General features: G+C 45.1%; 1 protein-coding gene across 1 annotated transcript in view; it reads right to left on the reverse strand.

Annotated features, from left to right (window-relative positions):
• ASTN2 (astrotactin 2) overlaps window positions 1-18,651 on the reverse strand; it is a 1,033,755-nt gene that overhangs the window by 243,008 nt on the left and 772,096 nt on the right. The gene's annotated exons all lie outside the window — the stretch shown is intronic.

Raw genomic sequence — 18,651 nt, forward strand, 5'->3', positions numbered from 1 at the left:
ATAACGATGCGAGGAATCCTCCTGCTGCCTACGCTTCTGGGAGGAAGTGCCATCACTGTTCCCTTCAGCATTTAGGTGTACCCCATCTCTGAACCACACTCCTGCCTTGGGCTTCAAATGCAGCAGGCTACCTGCTGGTTCAGAAGAGAAGTAAATATGAATGCTTTTGTTCCTTTGCTGTGATATTTTAGGCTGTGCTTGGGACAGTCAACTTTCAGTTGTCTACCACACTGACTAAATTGCAGAGTATAGCCCCAAGACTCTAGTTTATTCAATTACAGCCATTTGTGTGTGTGTGTGTGTGTGTGTGTGTGTTGTGTTCTTGTTATCTGAATAAGGGCAGTGATTGCTTTATTCAGATAAAGCCTCACATGTGAGTCTGTCATGTAAAACATTGAAAAGCAGCTCTTCTGACAGAAGCAGGCTTATGGGCCAGAAGAACAAGCCCTTGCCTAAACTCCCGGGTACAATTGCTAAACTCTTGCGACTCTACAGAACATGATCTGAAAACCACTGATCACAGCATCACTTATCTTCCAGTTCATGTTATTGGCCATGTGGCTATGGGCAAGTCACTTAACCCTTCCTCTTATGGAAACTGATTGATCTTTGCCTCTATGATGGGTGTAAGATGTAAAATAATAAGTGTTAAAATACCTGCTACCGTTCTTGGCATACTCAATCAGCCAAGTTGTCTCAAGAGTAGGTTTAGGTTGTTCGACCACTTCAAATAATACCTCCCCTCTTTCCTGTTGTTATAGCTTCCTATTTCCCAACCAAAACCCTTCTCAGGCATTTCTCCCCTCTAGCCCTAAGTCTCCAAATAAATCTGGTCACCTGCTCCTTTCTACTACCATTCTACCTACTTCATATTTCTCTCACTGCATAAATCACTGCGTTGCAATTGTTTACCCATATATCTAAGCTTTACTGAGGGTCAGCTTTAATCTCTAGCTAAGAACATGTAGCATGATGCTTAATACACAGTATGTCCTCAGTTATTTAACTGGCTGTTATTTACATGATTTAGTGTGACAGTGCTGCTGCTGCTGCTAAGTCGCTTCAGTCGTGTCTGTGCGACCCCACAGACGGCAGCCCACCAGGCTCCCCTGTCCCTGGGATTCTCCAGGCAAGAACACTGGAGTGGGTTGCCATTTCCTTCTCCAATGCATGAAAGTGAAAAGTGAAAGTGAAGTCGCTCAGTCGTGTCTGACCCTCAGCAACCCCATGGACTGCAGCCTTCCAAGCTCCTCCGTCCATGGGATTTTCCAGGCAAGAGTACTGGAGTGGGGTGCCATTGCCTTCTCCAATGTGACAGTAGGTCCTCCCGTAACCTGAGTCTTCCTAACATAACACTCTTACATTGGATGAAAGATACAAAAGAGTTTATCTGAGAGTAAGATAAGTAAGAAAAAAAAGAAAGAAAACTAAAGACGAATGACACATTCAATAAGTCCCTGCTTTCCTTTATTGTTGTGAATGTGCTGTTTGTGAATGTCACTCAGTCGTGTCTGACTCTTTGCAACCGCATGGGCTATAGCCAGCCAGGCTCCTCTGTCCATGGGATTCTCCAGGCAAGAATACTGGAGTGGGTTGCCGTATCCTTCTCCAGGGGAGCTTCCCAACCCAGGGACCAAACACACTCCTCTTGCATTGGCAGGTGGATTCTTTAACCCCTGTGCCACCTGGGAAACCCCATCATTCTGAGTAATTATATAGAATTTAAGGTTTTGGAACAATGATTCCTTCCATATCTGAGTACCTACTGTGAGCCTGGCACTATGCCAAATGTTCAAAAACGAAAAGAAAACGTAATATTATAACTTCCTCATAAGTTATTTTACAGTCTTTCTGGAGCATTTGGAATTGAATTCCATTGCCCTGGTCTTCCTCAAAGGCCAGGGATAGGCACTATCTGAATGATGGTGAGAGTCAACCCCAATGTACTCTAGCCTGAGACAGTCCACAGAGGGCTACTCCATTATTCCAATCAGCAGGATAAACTTGCCTGGAGTCTTAGTGTTCCTGTGGGTGAGGCAAGTAATGCTTAAGTAGTTGTACTCTTTAATCTCATACTAATTAATGGCCTCTTAAAAGTGAAGCCTTACCAGCTCCATAGGAGGGAAATGCAAGGCAGAGCCTAGTACGAAATGCAGGGCTCTACCTTTGTACCTGATAGGCTGCTGATCTGCACTCAAGACAAGCAGCTTCTCAAGGGATCACAAAACAAATTACAGATAAGAAATAGCAGATGCCTGCATGAATGTTACAAGCAGGGCAGTAGTGAGCAAGGAGGCTGTTCAGCAAAATACTTAACATTCCAGAACTTTGGCTATATCTTGTGAATATCATGAATATTCATGGTACCCTAAGTCTGAAGTTAAGAAGTTCTGGGATCAGCAATGCATTCCAGTGGGAAAGTCGCTGGCCTTGGTCTGGATCTGAATCAGCTCTGCCCCTGAACTAGCTATGTGACCTCGGATGAGCACCATACCTCTGCATCAGCTTGCCTGTCGTTATAAAGAGAAAGCTGGATTCGATCATCACTAAAGTCTCTTCAAGTTCTATGATTTTAATTTACCAACTAGAATTGTGGTTGAGTTCCACCCCCCACCACCACCAATGTTTCTGTGTTAATTCTTTTGTGTAATTTCATCGTGTTTACATTAGAGTAGAAAGAACCTGTGCTGTGTGATCCGCCCCACTGTGGTTCAGTAGCTTACCCCCACTGCCGTGACCCTGGGTCTCTTGTTAACTACTGCCACTCTGTTGAGCCACTGTTTTCTCATCTTGTAGAAGAAGATGACAAGTTATGTTCTAAAGGGCTGTTTTGAGAATTAAAATATACTAATGGGACAGAATGTGTAAAAGCTTCTAATTCAGAAAAGGGGAGGTGCTCAGGAAATGTGCCTTCCATTGTAGGGGCAAAGACCTCCCCCCCAAGCCTCCCACCTCCCATGGTGAACTGATGCAGATTTTTCAAGTTAACACTGGGGGAGATTTCAGATCTGCTCTGGTGATTCAACTGCACTGCTCAGTTTCTTAATTAAAAAGCCTATTGGAAGAAAGGTGGTATTGCCGCAGGGGCAGAGGCAAAACTTTGACAGCAATGTATCCCACTAGGAAAGCTGCACATAAAAGCTAGAGGCTAATGATTTGATTAAAGTCAGGAGGGTGGCATCTTGACTCTTGGCAGAAACAAGCATGTCTACCTATCCCTCTACATGGCTAGCATAAAGGCATTGTTCTTCCAGGTCAATATTCATTACCTCGAATAATTAGAAAAATCAAAATAAGCCATAAATCTCATTGTTAGGCGGGGTAATATATTGCAGTTAATACTTGGGCTTTGTAAGCATGCAGGGGCCGAGTTCATTCTTTTTTCCCTCACATGTTAGTTCTCTGACCATGGGGTCATTTAGCCTCTCAGCTTTGGTTTCTTCATAAATAATAAAATGATACTGTTTACTGCATTGTTCTGAAAAGATGATAGATGTAAAACACTTAGCAGACTTTCTGCTTATAAGAGTTTCATTTTGTAAACTTTAAATAGTGGAAAATATCATATAGTAAATTAAATGTATGAAAAGGTTACCCACATTTTTGTGACAGCGGAATCATAGGAACTGGTGAGGTACACACGTATTTCCCTCAAAGGAAAATTATTTAGTAACTTACTGAAATCTGGAGTGAATAAGAGTTTGATGACTGTAAGTCAAATGCATATCGTTCCTATAAAAATAAAACCAGGGTTTTCTTTAGGTGATTTACTCAGTTTACCTGGCTATAACTATAATGCCACTGCATAGTTTCACAGAATATTAATATTTAGATTTAGTTCTTTCCTTTATTCATTCCTTACTCATTAGACACACACGACATCCACTGTGTCTCGCTCATTGCAGTAGTTATTTGAATACTGAATGCACAGATGAATCATAGCTTGTAGTCTGGCTGGAGAGATATGGAATGTAAAAAAAAATAATAATAATACAAATATACAGAATAAGATCAATGGTGCGAGCTAGAAATGAAAAGTCTGCTTCTAGCCGAGAGGATCTGCTTGCTGAAGGGCCTTGCAAGAAGAGGGGGTATCAGGAACACAAGCACAGCATTCCGGGGAAACATGAGAAGTCGGGACCACCATGAGGCTCACATCACAGGAGTGAGGGGGCATTAAAGCAATTCAGAGGTTGAAAGTGATCCATTTGTCTATGACCTGTCAAGTAATAATGCAAGCGGTTGTGTTCATTTTTTTTTCCTTCCCAAAGCCATATCATTTATTCCTATCAGTACCCATGGCTCAAGGAGGCTTCATTCTTACAGAGGTGGCAGCATATGAATGAGAATCTCCTCAGAAACCTAGGGAGGCCAGGGTGGAAGAAGGGGTAGTTTGAAAATGCACCAGCCCCTATCCCCGACTGCCGGATTCTACTCTAGCTCCTTATCGGGAATCCCTCAATGAAACTGTCTCAGAAATTGAATTCTCTGCCTTTCTAAAATCCTGAAATAACATCGAACTGTGTGAGTGTGTGCTCAGTCGTATCCGACTCTTTTCGACCTCATTCACTGTAGCCCGCCAGGCTCCTCTGTCCGTGGAATTTTCCAGGCAAGAATACGCAAGCAGGTTGCCATTTCTTTCTCCAGGGGGGTCAAACCCCCGTCTTTTGTCACCTGCAGTGGCACTGCGCCACCTGGGAAGCCCCCTCAAAAACCTAAGACAAATGAGTTAAACTTTGTACTAGAATCTGAGTTCCTTTTGGATACTTGAGGTTGACAGCTTTCCAAACCTACCGTCCTGTTTTCACCTTCTGCCCTATATCCGGACATGCTGCTAAGAAAGCTCAAGTCCTTCCACCTGTGGTGCCAGTGGGCGGTCCCAAGCACACAAGTCCTAGCCCCTGCATGAGAATCCTCAGGGCAGCCCCATCTCCAAGTCACCATAAAAACCACAATGGCCTTTTCCTGCTCTCAAGCCACTTCTGAACCTGCTAGGGAGGCCACATTGCTCTTCCCATAAACCCTCATTCCGTGACTTAGAAGCCTTTTCATATCCACTTGGTGGGTGGATAGCATCATCCATTTCAACATCTGAACCAGGTTTTGGGTGGGTCCCCCTCTGCGGGATAACCACAACCTCTGGCATAATAAGCAGTGTTTAGGCAATAGCCACCATCCTGGGTCCTTTATTCTCTTGCTTTGGTTCGCTAACTGGCTCGCTTGTTTTCTGAGGCACTGCTTGCCGGCAACCGTGTACTTTGAGCTGTGCTGCTTCTGGCGCATTTGCTGAGCCCTACCACACCTCTCTTTTATCAGTATAGCTGAACGGAACTGGGAGATGTGATAATTGGTACTTAGGGAGCAGAGTGGTCCTGGGTCATGTGTCCTGGCCCCGATCTATCTGTGTCTCAGAATCATGCATCTAGATTCCAGCATAACCTGTGATGTCAGGGGGATGACCCTTTCCCCGTGACTATTGGTTGGTTGTCTCAACCAAGCATTGCCTCCATTCCATAAAGAGCTAGGGAAACACTGATGCCTTGTGCAATTCGTGGGTCTACTGGTGGTGGTTCCCAGGCAGGAAGAGCAGCCACCACGTGGAACACTGTGGGCCACACTCTAAAAGCAGATGGCTCACGAGGACTCTACAAAATGTCTCTGCTGCTACTATGTCACTGTTGGTCAAAATGAAAGATCCCAATCTTCAGCGCTATAGAGAAAATCATCCAAGGTCTTCCCATGACATAGCCAGTGGGTTAATTTAAATTCAGCTTAAGCTTTGAGTCCTTAAACCCTAAAAGAAGCCATTGCCATGAGGAAGGTCCTAGTCTTGATGACAGATTTGCTACTCTGGAGGAAGAAACTTATAAATACGAGTAGGGTAGTGAAGACGCCCCCCCAGTCCCTCACCACAAAACTGGCTGCTGCTGCTGCTGCTGCGTTGCTTCAGTCGTGTCCAACTCTGTGAGACCCATAGACGGCAGCCCACCAGGCTCCCCCATCCCTGGGATTCTCCAGGCAAGAACACTGGAGTGGGTTGCTTTTTCCTTCTCCAATGAATGAAAGTGAAAAGTGAAAGTGAAGTCACTCAGTCGTGTCTGACTCTTCGCGACCCCATGGACTGCAGCCTACCAGGCTCCTCCGTCCACGGGATTTTCCAGGTAAGAGGACTGGACTGGGATGCCATCACCTTCTCCAATAGTAACCACCAAAAGAAAAAAAATTCAAATAAATACAGGAGGAGGAAATAAACAACAAACTGAAACTGAGGTCACAAAGTGACCCAACTAGAAACTCAAAATTTACTAAAAGAGTTCATACAAAAAATAAAAAAAGATTGAAGACTGCTAGTTGGTGTTTGCACCTTGACAACCGAAGCTCTGAATTAGCTTTTAACATCTGCTGAAGTGCACCAATTATCAAACTTTCATGACTTTAACCAACACTAGGGATCAAATTAGATTTACATGGGGGGATTCCCCTAAATTTAAAGAAGGTACCCCCTAAAACCTTATGGGAGTTACTGAGGACATTTCAGGATATGTAAGGAAGACAAATAGGTATACCTCACCTTAATCATCAGAACTAATGCCCTGCCTAGATTCCCCATAGCCTTAACACTCATTACCCTGAAATATTCCATACTGAGTATGGATGCTATGACCCAATGAGTAATTAATTAAAATCGAATTAAGTTTTGGCACTTAGAATTGGCTTACCAAAATAGGAGCACATGGACCCTGCCCCCTCCCATTAGTTAAAATAGTTAAGATGGCCCAGTTTAAACAGAGCCTTTGAGGTTTAAAAGTCATTTTCAAGACCTATTTAGAAAAAGATTGATTATCCCCACTGCTTCATTATTTTAAAGCTCAATTTACCCTGTTCTTTAACCTAGAAAGACTGAATAAAACCTCACAATGGATTACTGCAACCTTAATGCTGACACCCCACCCATTAAGGCTTCCATGCCAATTACTGAAATTATAAATTCCATCCAATCAATAACTGGTAAATACTTTGGCTAATCTGTCATGTGAAAGTGTTAGGCGCTCAGCCATGTCTGACTCTGCCACCCCATGGACTGTAGCCCACCAGGCTTCTCTGTCCATGGGATTCTCCAGGCAAGAATACTGGAGTGAGTAGCCTTTCCCATCTCCAGGGGATCTTCCCAACCTAGGGACTGAACCCACGTCTCTTATGTCTCCTGCACTGGCAGGCGGGTTCTTTACCACTGAGCCACTGGGAAAGCCCCAAAGGAGGTCCATGAGAGACAAGGAGTCAACTAAAGACGCTTCTGCTAGGGACATGCGTACTAAGTCGCGTCAGTCATGTCCGACTTTTTGCGACCCCATGGACCTGCCAGGCTCCTTTGTCCTGGGAAGCCCAGATGTCATCTTGTGCCTATTTCTGTCATGTTCAGTGCCTGTTTCAACAGCCTTTCACACACAGTTTGCCTTTGGCTTCAAAGGGACACAATCTCTCTTTATCCAGCTACACTGAGGTATCTCAACAAGCCAGGCCATCACACAAAATCTTAATAGACAAGATGTCATGCATTCAGCTTTCTTCAGGAGCACAGTAATGACATCATACCACTCACGCCCTCTTCCAAAGACATTAATTTGACACACTCATTGAAGACATGCAAACATTCACAAAATAACTCACAAACAGGGCTGGGTCATTGTCTTATGCATTGTACAAGGTCCTGCCACTTTGGTTAAATTCCTGAAAATTGTTTAGCTGATGACCATTCCATTCCTGACACTGTCAAAACCAGCATTTATAATGTTAAAATAAAGTCTGACTCTTTTTAGCCTTTTGGGTTTTGGAGACAATGTATTTCTCATTTAGAAATTTTACTTAAGCCCATTTATGCTATTACTCACACACTGGCCTACCTTGATTGGGATCTTATATAACAAAAGGCTCTATTATCTGCCCAAATTGCAATACAGCAGGCATGCCACTGGTGACTCCTAGAGACTTCACTATAGAGGCTTCAGCAGTGTCCTCTCATGCCTCCTGGAGCCTCTGGACCATACATAACCATAATTTGCCCCTAGACTCCTGGTACAAGAAACAGCCCTCCTCATCTCCATGCTTATGCCATTACAGGGCAACATACTGGGCTCTCCTAGACACAGAGGCTGTGTGACTCTCTATACTCAGCTCCCCACTGCCTTAGATCATGAAAATAGCTCCTCGAAAGCTCAGTGTAGAGCCAAACCTCCTGTATATCACATTTGTAGGTGGGATGCCCCCACATCCTTAGTCCTTTGTCAGATGTCATGGTGCCAGAGAAAATTAGCAACCTCCCTTTCCTAGACACCTAGAAACATCTGGCGAGTCCCCTGGAGTCGACTGAGTGACCAGCAAAGGGACTTTATATACTTTCAAGTTGGCACCACCACCATCATACGATATGGAGTTTTTGCTTTTTAGTTCTTCACTGAGATGTTCCTGATAATAAGACAGAACTCAAGAGTCTGTACAACTGACCAAACTTCATGCAGTCTCCTTTGCACCAGCTGCCGAGGTCAACAGGCAGCCCAGTCTGCCATTTCTACAACTCTTGGGCCATCATCAATGATCTGCTCATCTGGGCTCGCCAACAGCAGCAGCAATTCCCTATGCAAGATTGCCTCTTTGGGTAAAGAATCCTGAGAATCTCTAGTCTCATAGATATCCAACCTATAAATCAAGATTACCTATGTCTCTACACGTAGTAAATCCATAATAAGGGGCCTCACTAAAACACTTTCTCCCCTTCAGAGTTCCAGACATTATTGAGACTGACCAAAGAGCTCATTTCATTTCTTAAAATATATGATGTCAGGCTCTTGCACAAGGCATTTAATGGAACTTGCATTTCCCTTGCCACTCTCAGACTTCAGGCCTCACAGAGTGCCATCAGTTCAGTTCAGTTCAGTCGCTCAGTCATGTCCGACTCTTTGCGACCCCATGGAGTGCACCATGCCAGGCTTCCCTGTCCATCACCAACTCCCAGAGCTTACACAAACTCATGTCCATTGAGTCAGTGATGCCATCCAACTACCTCATCCTCTGTCGTCCCCTTCTCCTCCCACCTTCAGTCTTTCCCAGCATCAGGGTCTTTTCAAATGAGTCTGTTCTTCACATTAGGTGACCAAAGTATTGGAGCTTCAGCTTCAGCATCAGTCCTTCCAATGAATATTCAGGATTGACTTCCTTTAGGATTGACTGGTTTGATCTCCTTGCTGTCCAAGGGACTCTCAACAGTATTCTCCAACACCACAGTTCAAAAGCATCAATTCTATGGCAGTCAGCTTTCTTTATGGTTCAGCCCACAAATCTATACATCAACGCTGGAAAAAACAAAGCTTTGACTAGATGGACCTTTGTCAGCAAAGTAATGTCTCTGCTTTTTAATATGCTGTCTAGGTTGGTCATAGCTTTTCTTTCAAGGAGCAAGTATCTTTTAATTTCATGGTTGCAGTCACTATCTGCAATGATTTTGGAGCTCACCAAAAATAAAGTCTGTCACTGTTTCCATTGTTTCCCTATCTATTCACCATGAAGTGATAGGACCAGATGCCATGATCTTAGTTTTCCGAAGGTTGAGTTTTAAGCCAACTTTCTCACTCTCCTCTTTCATTTTCATCAAGAGGCTCTTTCATTCTTCTTTGCTTTCTGTCATAAGGGTGGTGTCATCTGCTTATCTGAGGTTATTGATATTTCTCCTGGCAATCTTGATTCCAGCTTGTGCTTCATCCAGCCCAGTATTTCTCATGATGTACTCTGCATGTAAGTTTAATAAGCAGGGTGACATATACAGCCTTGACGTACTCCTTTCCTGATCTGGAGCCAGCCCACTGTTTCATGTCCAGTTGTAACTGTTGCTTCTTGACCTGAATACAGATTTCTCAGGAGGCAGGTAAGGTGGTCTGGTATTCCCATCTCTTTCAGAATTTTCCACAGTTTATTGTGATCCACACAGTCAAAGGCTTTAGTGTAGTCAATGAAGCAGAAGTAGATGTTTTTCTGGAAATCTCTTGCTTTTTCTAAGATCCAATGGATGTTGGCAATCTGATCTCTGGTTCCTCTGCCTTTTCTAAATCCAGCTTGAACATCTGGAAGTTCATGGTTCACATACTGCTGAAGCCTGGCTTGGAGGATTTTGAGCATTACTTTGCTAGCGTGTGAAATGAGTGCAATTGTGTGGTAGTTTGACTATTCTTTAGATTGCCTTTCTTTGGGATTGGAATGAAAACTGAACTTTTCCAGTCCTGTGGCCACTGCTGAGTTCTCCAAATATCCTGGCATATTGAGTGCAGCACTTTCACAGCATCATCTTTTAGGATTTGAAATAGTTTAACTGGAATTCCATCACCTCCACTAGCTTTGTGCATAGTGATGTCTCCTAAGGCCCACTTGACTTCACATTCCAGGATGTATGGTTCCGGGTGAGTGATCACACCATCATGGTTATCTGGGTCATGAAGGTCTTTTTGTATAGTTCCTCTGTGTATTCTTGTCACCTCTTCTTAATATCTTCTGCTTCTGTTAGGTCCATACCATTTCTGTCCTTTATTGTGCCCATCTTTGCATGAAATGTTCCCTTGATATCTCTTATTTTCTTAAAAAGATCTCTAGTCTTTCCCATTCTATTGTTTTCCTCTATTTCTTTGCATTAGTTACTGAGGAAGGCTTTCTTATCTCTCCTTGCTATTCTTTGGAACTCTGCATTCAAACGGGTATATCTTTTCTCCTTTGCTTTTCACTTCTTTTCTCAGCTATTTGTAAGGCCTCCTCACACAACCATTTTGCCTTTTTGCATTTCTTTTTCTTGGGGATGGTCATGGTCACTGCCTCCTGTACAATATCATGAACCTGCATCCCTAGTTCTTCAGGCACTCTGTCTATCAGATCTAATCCCATCAATCTGTTTGTCACTTCCACTGTATAGTCATAAGGGATTCGATTTAGGTCATACCTGAATGGTCTAGCGGTTTTCCCCACTTTCTTCAATTTAAATCTGATTTTGGGAATAAGGAGTTCATGATCGGAGCCACAGTCAGCTCCTGGTCTTGTTTTTGCTGACTGTATAGAACTTCTCCATCTTTGGCTGCAAAGAATATAATCAATCTGATTTTGGTATTGACCACCTGGTGATGTCCATATGTAGAGTCTTCTCTTGTGTTGTAGGAAGAGGGTGTTTGCTATGACCAGTGTGTTCTCTTGGCAAAACTCTGTTAGTCTTTGCCCTGCTTCATTTTGTACTCCAAGGCTAAATTTGCCTGTTATTTCAGGTATTTCTTGACTTCCTACTTTTGCATTCCAGACCCCTATAATGCAAAGAACATCTTTTTTGGGTGTTAGTTCTAGAAGGTCTTATAGGTCTTCATAGAACCGTTCAACTTTAGCTTCTTCAGCATTAGTGGTTGGGGCATACACATGGATTACTGTGATACTGAATGGTTTGCCTTGGAAATGAAAGATATCATTCTGTCATTGTTGAGACTGCATCCAAGTACTGGATTTCAGACTCTTTTGTTGACTATGAGGGCTACTCCATTTCTTCTAAGGCATTCTTGCCCTCAGTAGTAGATTTAATACACAGAACTTAACACACTGAAGTTCAATTAAATGAAACATGGCCCATTTCAGTTATCAGACATCCATGGTGAAGTATAATAAGAAATCTGACTCTATATTTGATGCCTGACCTCTGACAGCTTTAGAGCCCCTCTACTCTGTTCCCCACCAGCCTCTCATCAAGCCTAAACTCTCCCATCTTTGGTGCCAGTGCTGTGTGCTCAGTCGCTTCAGTCGTGTCCAACTCTGCGGCCCTATGGACTGTAGACCGCCAGGCTGCTCTGTCCCTGGGATTCTCCAGGCAAGAATGCTGGAGTGGGCTGCCATTCCCTTCTCCAGGGGATCTTCCCGACCCAGGGGTTGAACGCACATCTCCTATGCCTCTTCTACTGGCAGGCAGGTTCTTCACCACTGGTGCACCTTGGGGAGTCCTTGGGATGTTGAAACCGTGCAAGCATCAGCCAGCACATGGGACCTACTCGACCTCCCTTGCTATCATAGAAAAGCAAGCCAGTCTTTTTCCCTTGTTTGGGGAAAGCCATGTTTGTACCTGCTTCAGAGCTGCCTCTGCTTTCCTCCAGAAAGCTCCATTACACAAATGACGGATCTTTTAAAGTCCTCTTGGTATGTGTGCATAGCACCGTCCATTTCATCATCTGAACCAAATACTGCTGGGAGTCCATCCCCCTACTTCCGAGTGACAACAAATGTTTAGAGCCAATATGAAAACAACTTCATAACATGATAAACTTAAAAACTGTATAAGTTTAATTTCTGAGCAACAGCATGAATAAAACTAGGTGCTTTTCTGAAATGACAGGTAATATTTACACTTAAAAATAATAGGGACTCTCTAAATCTCTCAGACCCAAGGATCTGAAACTTGTTTGACAAATACGGTGATTCTGTAAAAATGTTAGAAATAAAGTTAAAAATACTACACTCAAAGAGTGAAGAGGGAGTGGGCATGCGTGCTACCTCACCTGATCCATGATTCTGGGGGCTGGATCTAGGAGATTGAAACTTGCATTGACTGATACCTTGGAAGAAATGTATGATGCACACACAGATGGCACATATACCCTGGACCGTCCATAAAGACTAATTAATTGTTACCTAAATGAAAGATGCAAATGACAAAGGAAAAACTCAAAGTATGCATTCTTCTCTTCTGGTCCGGTGGCCACTGCCACAGATACGTGTTTTCCCCCAATGGAATGGGGATATCAATTCACACTGGTACATAGTATATACCAGGTCTATTCCTAAGGTCCCATACATTTTACACCAGTAAAAGCTAGCCTATAATCGGCAGCCTGGACAGCCTCTCTGAATGAGATACAGCCTCTCTAAATAAAACATCAGAAACAACACTGGGTGTGGCAGGGGGAAGAGAGCTCCCTAAAGAAACAAGCTACAGAAGAGGAACTATGTTTTTTATGCTGTGCTCACTGCTTAGCCGCTCAGTCCTGTCCGACTCCTTGTGACCCCACGGACTGTAGCCCGCCAGGCTCCTCTGTCCACGGGGATTCTCCAGGCAGGAATACTGGAGTGGGTTGCCATGCCTTCCTCCAGGGATCTTCCCAATCCAGGGATCGAACCCAGGTCTCCTGCACTGCAGGCGGACTCTTTACCTTCTGAGCCACCAGGGAAGAAATGCTTTTATGCTGGGAGGTGCTGTCGTTTTTCTTCTTTTCCCTGTGACTTCGACAATCTATGCAACTGGATCTCAAACCTGCATTTTTCAGACCTTACCTTCCTTTTGATCGCCAGACGGATACATGTTTCCAGGTGCTCACTTTATCTGGCCAGTTGGCATGCCAGCTGTAGGCTGGTGTGTTCAGTGAAGACATTCCTTAGAAAACACAGACTCCCCTTATTTAAGACTGAACTCAGCTCTCCAGAACCTGCTCTTCTGCTTCTGTTCCATTTAAGGAGCATGGGCACTGACAAAAGCACATAGGCCTGAAACTGGCACCATTTCTAATCGCCTCCCTCACCTCTCACCTCCTACCTCCCAGTATTCAATCATAATGTTCTCATCACACTAGCAGCTTAATATTTTTCACATCCCTTTATTCTTCTTTCTCATGACTATGGACATGTTCAGCTCCTATTACTTTCCTCCTGAAACACTGTTATAACTTCCTAACTGATCTGCCTGCATGCCCACTTGTTAAGGAGTGTCCGACTCCTTGTGACGCCGTGGACTGTAGCCCGCCAGGCCCCCTGTCCATGGGATTCCCCAAGTAAGAACCCTGGAGCGGGTTACTGTTTCCTTTTTCAAGGGGTCTTCCTGATCCAGGAATCTAACCCACATCTGCTTCGGTAGGTGGATTCTTTACCACTAAGCCACCTGGGAAGCCTTCCTTAGTCTAGCACCCCATTAACTACACTTCCTCCTATCCTAAGTCAAGCCCAATCCCACACCAGCCAGAGTCAGATTTAAAATGTAGGTGCTAACAATGATACATAAAAGCTTTAAATGACTTTAAAGTGATCCTGGTAAAAGGAAAAAAAAGAATCCTAACACAGCTGTATATCCAGTGGGATTTTGTCTCCAGCTATTTATCTTTGTAGGTTTATCTCATCACTGCTTCCATCCCTTCCTAGGCCTTTGTACTGCTTGCTTTTATGCTGCCTGAAACACTTTCCCTCCCCCTCCCCTCTCGTGTCCCTTAAATCTTGCCTCCTCCAGGTCTTCTGGGCGCCCTTCCAGACCCACTGCACAGTTGAGTCAGCTGCCCACACCACCTTCTGTGTTTCTGCCTTGTAGCAGCGCATAACTTCTTTGTTTACCATCTCTCTCTCAGGCTGGACTGAGCTCTGGGAAGGCAGAGTGAGTTTTAATTTACCACTGCATCTGTAGCATCTCTTACGGTTCCCAAAACAAAGCTGGCACTAAACCTGTTGCTGGATAAAACCAGGGCAGGGGGCCGGGGGGTCAGCTTAGCTCACATGTTGATATCTATGAACATTCTGGGTCACATTTAGCACCAGCTGGTTATGCCACCTCCCGCTCCTCCCACCAGCTGCCTCACTAAATCACTGACTGTTGCAACAGAAAAACGGGATGTGGTTGAAAGTTGGGTGGAGTGGTTGCCTGAGATTTCATTTTCCACAGAGAATCTTCTCAACTATAAAATCATTAAAAGCTGTGTTCTCTTCTGGAAATTCAATCCAAACTTTGTCTTGATGCAAAATCGGGGCTCAAAGAGACACGTTCGATTGTGTGGTTATGTAAATGATATCTCAATAAATAAATAAAACTGTTACAAACAAAAAAGGATGTACCTTTGGACACAGGGTCCCTTGAGTTGCCTCTCAACACACTTTCCTGGATGAGGAAGGGAGAAGAGGGAGCCAATCCAAATCCTAATTCTGTCAATAATGTATAATTCTCTTTGAGCAAGTTGCTTACTCTCTCTGGGACTCCATTTCATCAATAATAGAGTTATTAAATTAAGGATATTTCTAGTTGCAAATGCCAATGGTACTGGGGCCCCAGACCTTAGGGACTTCTTGAGCCAAGAGGTCCAAAAGGAGTCTCCCATTTCCTTGGACACCTGTGGAACAGGAAGAGACAGAAACGCAGATCCCAAGGACCCTAAGGAGGGACTCCTGGGGCCTACAGCTGGTGTGTCAGATGAGACAACCAAGGCCAGCTCCGATCCAACAGATCAAAGGTCCAAGCCATCTCTAAGGCCTGCCTCAAAGCCTTCACCCTTATCCAGAGCCAAGGTGTTGCTAGGAAACAAGGGTCTGGAACCTGTGAGCCAGCATCATGCAGCCTGGAATCACGCTGGCCTGTCTGTCTCTTTCCTCTTTCCTCCTGACCAAGCGCTTCTAATTACTTTGTGGGAAGTGAAATGCCTCTCGGAGAGAACTATCTTGTGGGAACGCCCACTGTGGTTAAATAACAGTCAAAAGTAAGTGGGGAGAGAACTGGAGCAAGGAAAGATGGAAGGAAGAGAAGGCAGGAAGGATTACCTTTGACCAGCTATGTGCGTTTGGACTATATATCTTACCCACTCTGAGCCTCAGTTTCCCAGGCATAAAGATACCAGCTCTAGAGGGTTGTGTTGAGGATTAAATGAGACTGTAAAGTGCCACTGAGTCCCCTGCCCTGTCGTGGCTCTCAGTACATGAATTCTGTTGTTACAGCAGGGCAGGAGGACATGTGGATTCTGGAGTCAGAGAGTCCTGGGATAGAAAACGGCCTAGGACCAAGCCATGTGAATTTTCTCATTTAGAAGATGGGATAACAATCTGGACCTCAGAGGGATGTTTCGGGGTCCCTAGTGGCTCAGATGGTAAAGAATCTGCCTGCAGTGTGGGAGACCTGGGTTTGATCCCTGGGTCAGGAAGAGGAGGAGGGCATGGCTACCCATTCCTAGAGGAGGGCATGGCTACCCATTCCAGTATTCTTGCCTGGAGAATCCCATGGACAGAGGAGCCTGGTGGGCTACAGCCCATGGGGTCACAGGAGTCGGACACAACTGAGCAACTAACACAGGGATGTTACAAAGATGATGTGAGAGCATATGATTAAATGGTTCTTGGTAGGAGCAGAAAATCAGTCATTGCTGCCCACTTCTCTGTTATCCCTCCCCCAACACACACACACACACAAATATACAGCCTCAACGACCATAAGCTTGGCCTTCGGTGGTGCAAGCACTGTGCTCCACTGCTGGGCTCCAGGCTGTGCTTTCTGATGACTCTGCCTTCTATTCCCACCTCCAGGCTCAGCCAGGACTCAAATTCACAAGCTGGCAAATCAACCAGAGATGGACAGCCATGGGTTTAGAAGGTCTGGCAGGACGAGGGCTTACATATTAGGCTGCTGGTCTCAGAAGTGGACAGAATTCTTAGCATTAGGCTTTTTACTTTCAAAAACTAATTGTAATAAGCATCACCACTAATTTGATTGTGTCTCACAGTAACAAATGATAATAATCCTAGCAAGCATTTCCTGAGCATTTCTTACATGTAGAGTGCAGAGATAATCACCTTCTGAACATTGATTCATTCAATTCTCAAAACAAGTACTGTGAGGTGAGCACAATTAGGCCCATTTTAAAAATAAAGGGACTGAGGCTCAGGAAACCCTAAGTCACATCTGCAAACTCAAGAGGTGACTCACACACCGCCTGATTTGTATGCTGTTATTTGCTGAAAGGTACACCTCTGGTAAGGAGGGGGCAAGAATGATTGATTTCTGGTTGATTTCCTACTATGGAACCAATTAACCACATGATTCTCTTGTCATCTTCATAACAGCCCTGAAAGGTCCAGATGCTTTTCCAACAATTCCCCTGGTACCTCCCAAATGGGCCTCTTATTTTTCCTTATTTTCAGGCATTCCTAGGAAGTTCAGCCTCTCCTACTGGTGAGAATTCTCTGCTGTGGACACAGCGAGTGGCAGTTTCTCCACCTACCTGGGAGGCAGAAGCGCAAAGACATCCAAAGTCCGAGCAAAGAAGCCAAGGGCATCTGTCAGGAGCACCTGAGCTGACTCAGGTACTGCTGCTCCCAACTGCTTTGGCCAGACTCTGGTAGGCTGCTCTATACAGCCTGTTTTGCTTCTTGCCCAGGCTACCTCTCTTCACCTCCCTAGACAGCACATGCCCTCACATCCCCAGGGCTGGGCTTAGCATGGGAACTTTCCAGCCCATCCCAGGTGGTTAGAGGTCCATTTCCCTACTTTGCCTCCTCCACTCCTGCCCGCCCCCACCCCCCCCTCACACACAAATGCACACATCAACGCATGCCTTAGGCTTCCCTGTCACAGCATTTGTCCAGAGGGCTGTAATTATCAGTTCACCTACTGAAAATCTTTCCCTTTTGACCATGAGCTCCTTGAGAGCAGGGGGCATGTCTCATTCACTTCGGCAACCTCAGCACCTCATGCAGAGCCAGGCATCTTCTAGGGGCTCGGAGCACTGTTGTGGACAGTTGGGGGGTGGTGACAAGCGATGGAGGATGGAAGACACCCCATGCTGTGAATCTGTGAGTGAGGCTGCTCTCAGGGTGGGAGGTTCGACCTCCTAATAATGACCTGGAGAAGCAAAAGCTTCCATCTGTGTATCTGTGCTTTCTCTAGCCCCTTTTGTTCTCATAAAGGAGCTGAAGGCAGAGAGGAAACAAAAGCCCCACACTCATCTCTAGGGAAACTCCACATTCTCAGGGCAAGGCTGATGTGAGAGGAGTCCTATCTAAAGTCATGTTCCCTGAGTCCCTGTGAGGCCCTCCTGGGACTAGAACTGTGAAGGGGACTAAGTGTGGGCTGGCCCCAGTCTGAGTAGAATCAAGGTGGGTAGTTTACAAGAGTGTCAACCTCGGAATGCACTATCTAACCAGGACACTGGGGGCAGTCTCCAGTGCTTCAGGAAGTGATGTATTTGTGTATGCGTTTGTGCGCGTGCGTGCATTCAGAAATACGAAAATGGGCCTGCCGCAAAATGAATGGCTCTGTGACCTATGAGCATGTGGGGGGCTTGGGCAACTAGGAGTCTTTGAATTTGCTGTAAATTTTCAGGTGTAGAAAGGCAGAATAATGTCTCTAGATGGTTATTAAACTTCCCCTTTTGCAACTGCAGGTTTGAACGGATCACATATACTGACCTCAACTTTCCCATCTGTAGAATGGGAAAGGCATTCTGAAGGAGATCAACCCTGGGATTTCTTTGGAAGGAATGATGCTAAAGCTGAAACTCCAGTACTTTGGCCACCTCAAGCGAAGAGTTGACTCATTGGAAAAGACTCTGATGCTGGGAGGGATTGGGGGTGGGAGGAGAAGGGGACGACCGAGGATGAGATGGCTGGATGGCATCACGGACTTGATGGACGTGAGTCTGAGTGAACTCTGGGAGACAGTGATAAACAGGGAGGCCTGGCGTGCTGCGATTCATGGGGTCACAAAGAGTCGGACACAACTGAGCGACTGAACTGAACTGAGCCTCGATGGAAGTGGAGAACACCTTATGCACGAGTCGCCATTTCTCATTCCCATACTGGACACCGCCAAGTGACCGCTGCATTCGTTCCCTCCAAGCCTGGTCTGGATGGACA

Source organism: Budorcas taxicolor, chromosome 8 (assembly GCF_023091745.1).
Source record: "Budorcas taxicolor isolate Tak-1 chromosome 8, Takin1.1, whole genome shotgun sequence".
NCBI lineage: Eukaryota > Metazoa > Chordata > Mammalia > Artiodactyla > Bovidae > Budorcas > Budorcas taxicolor.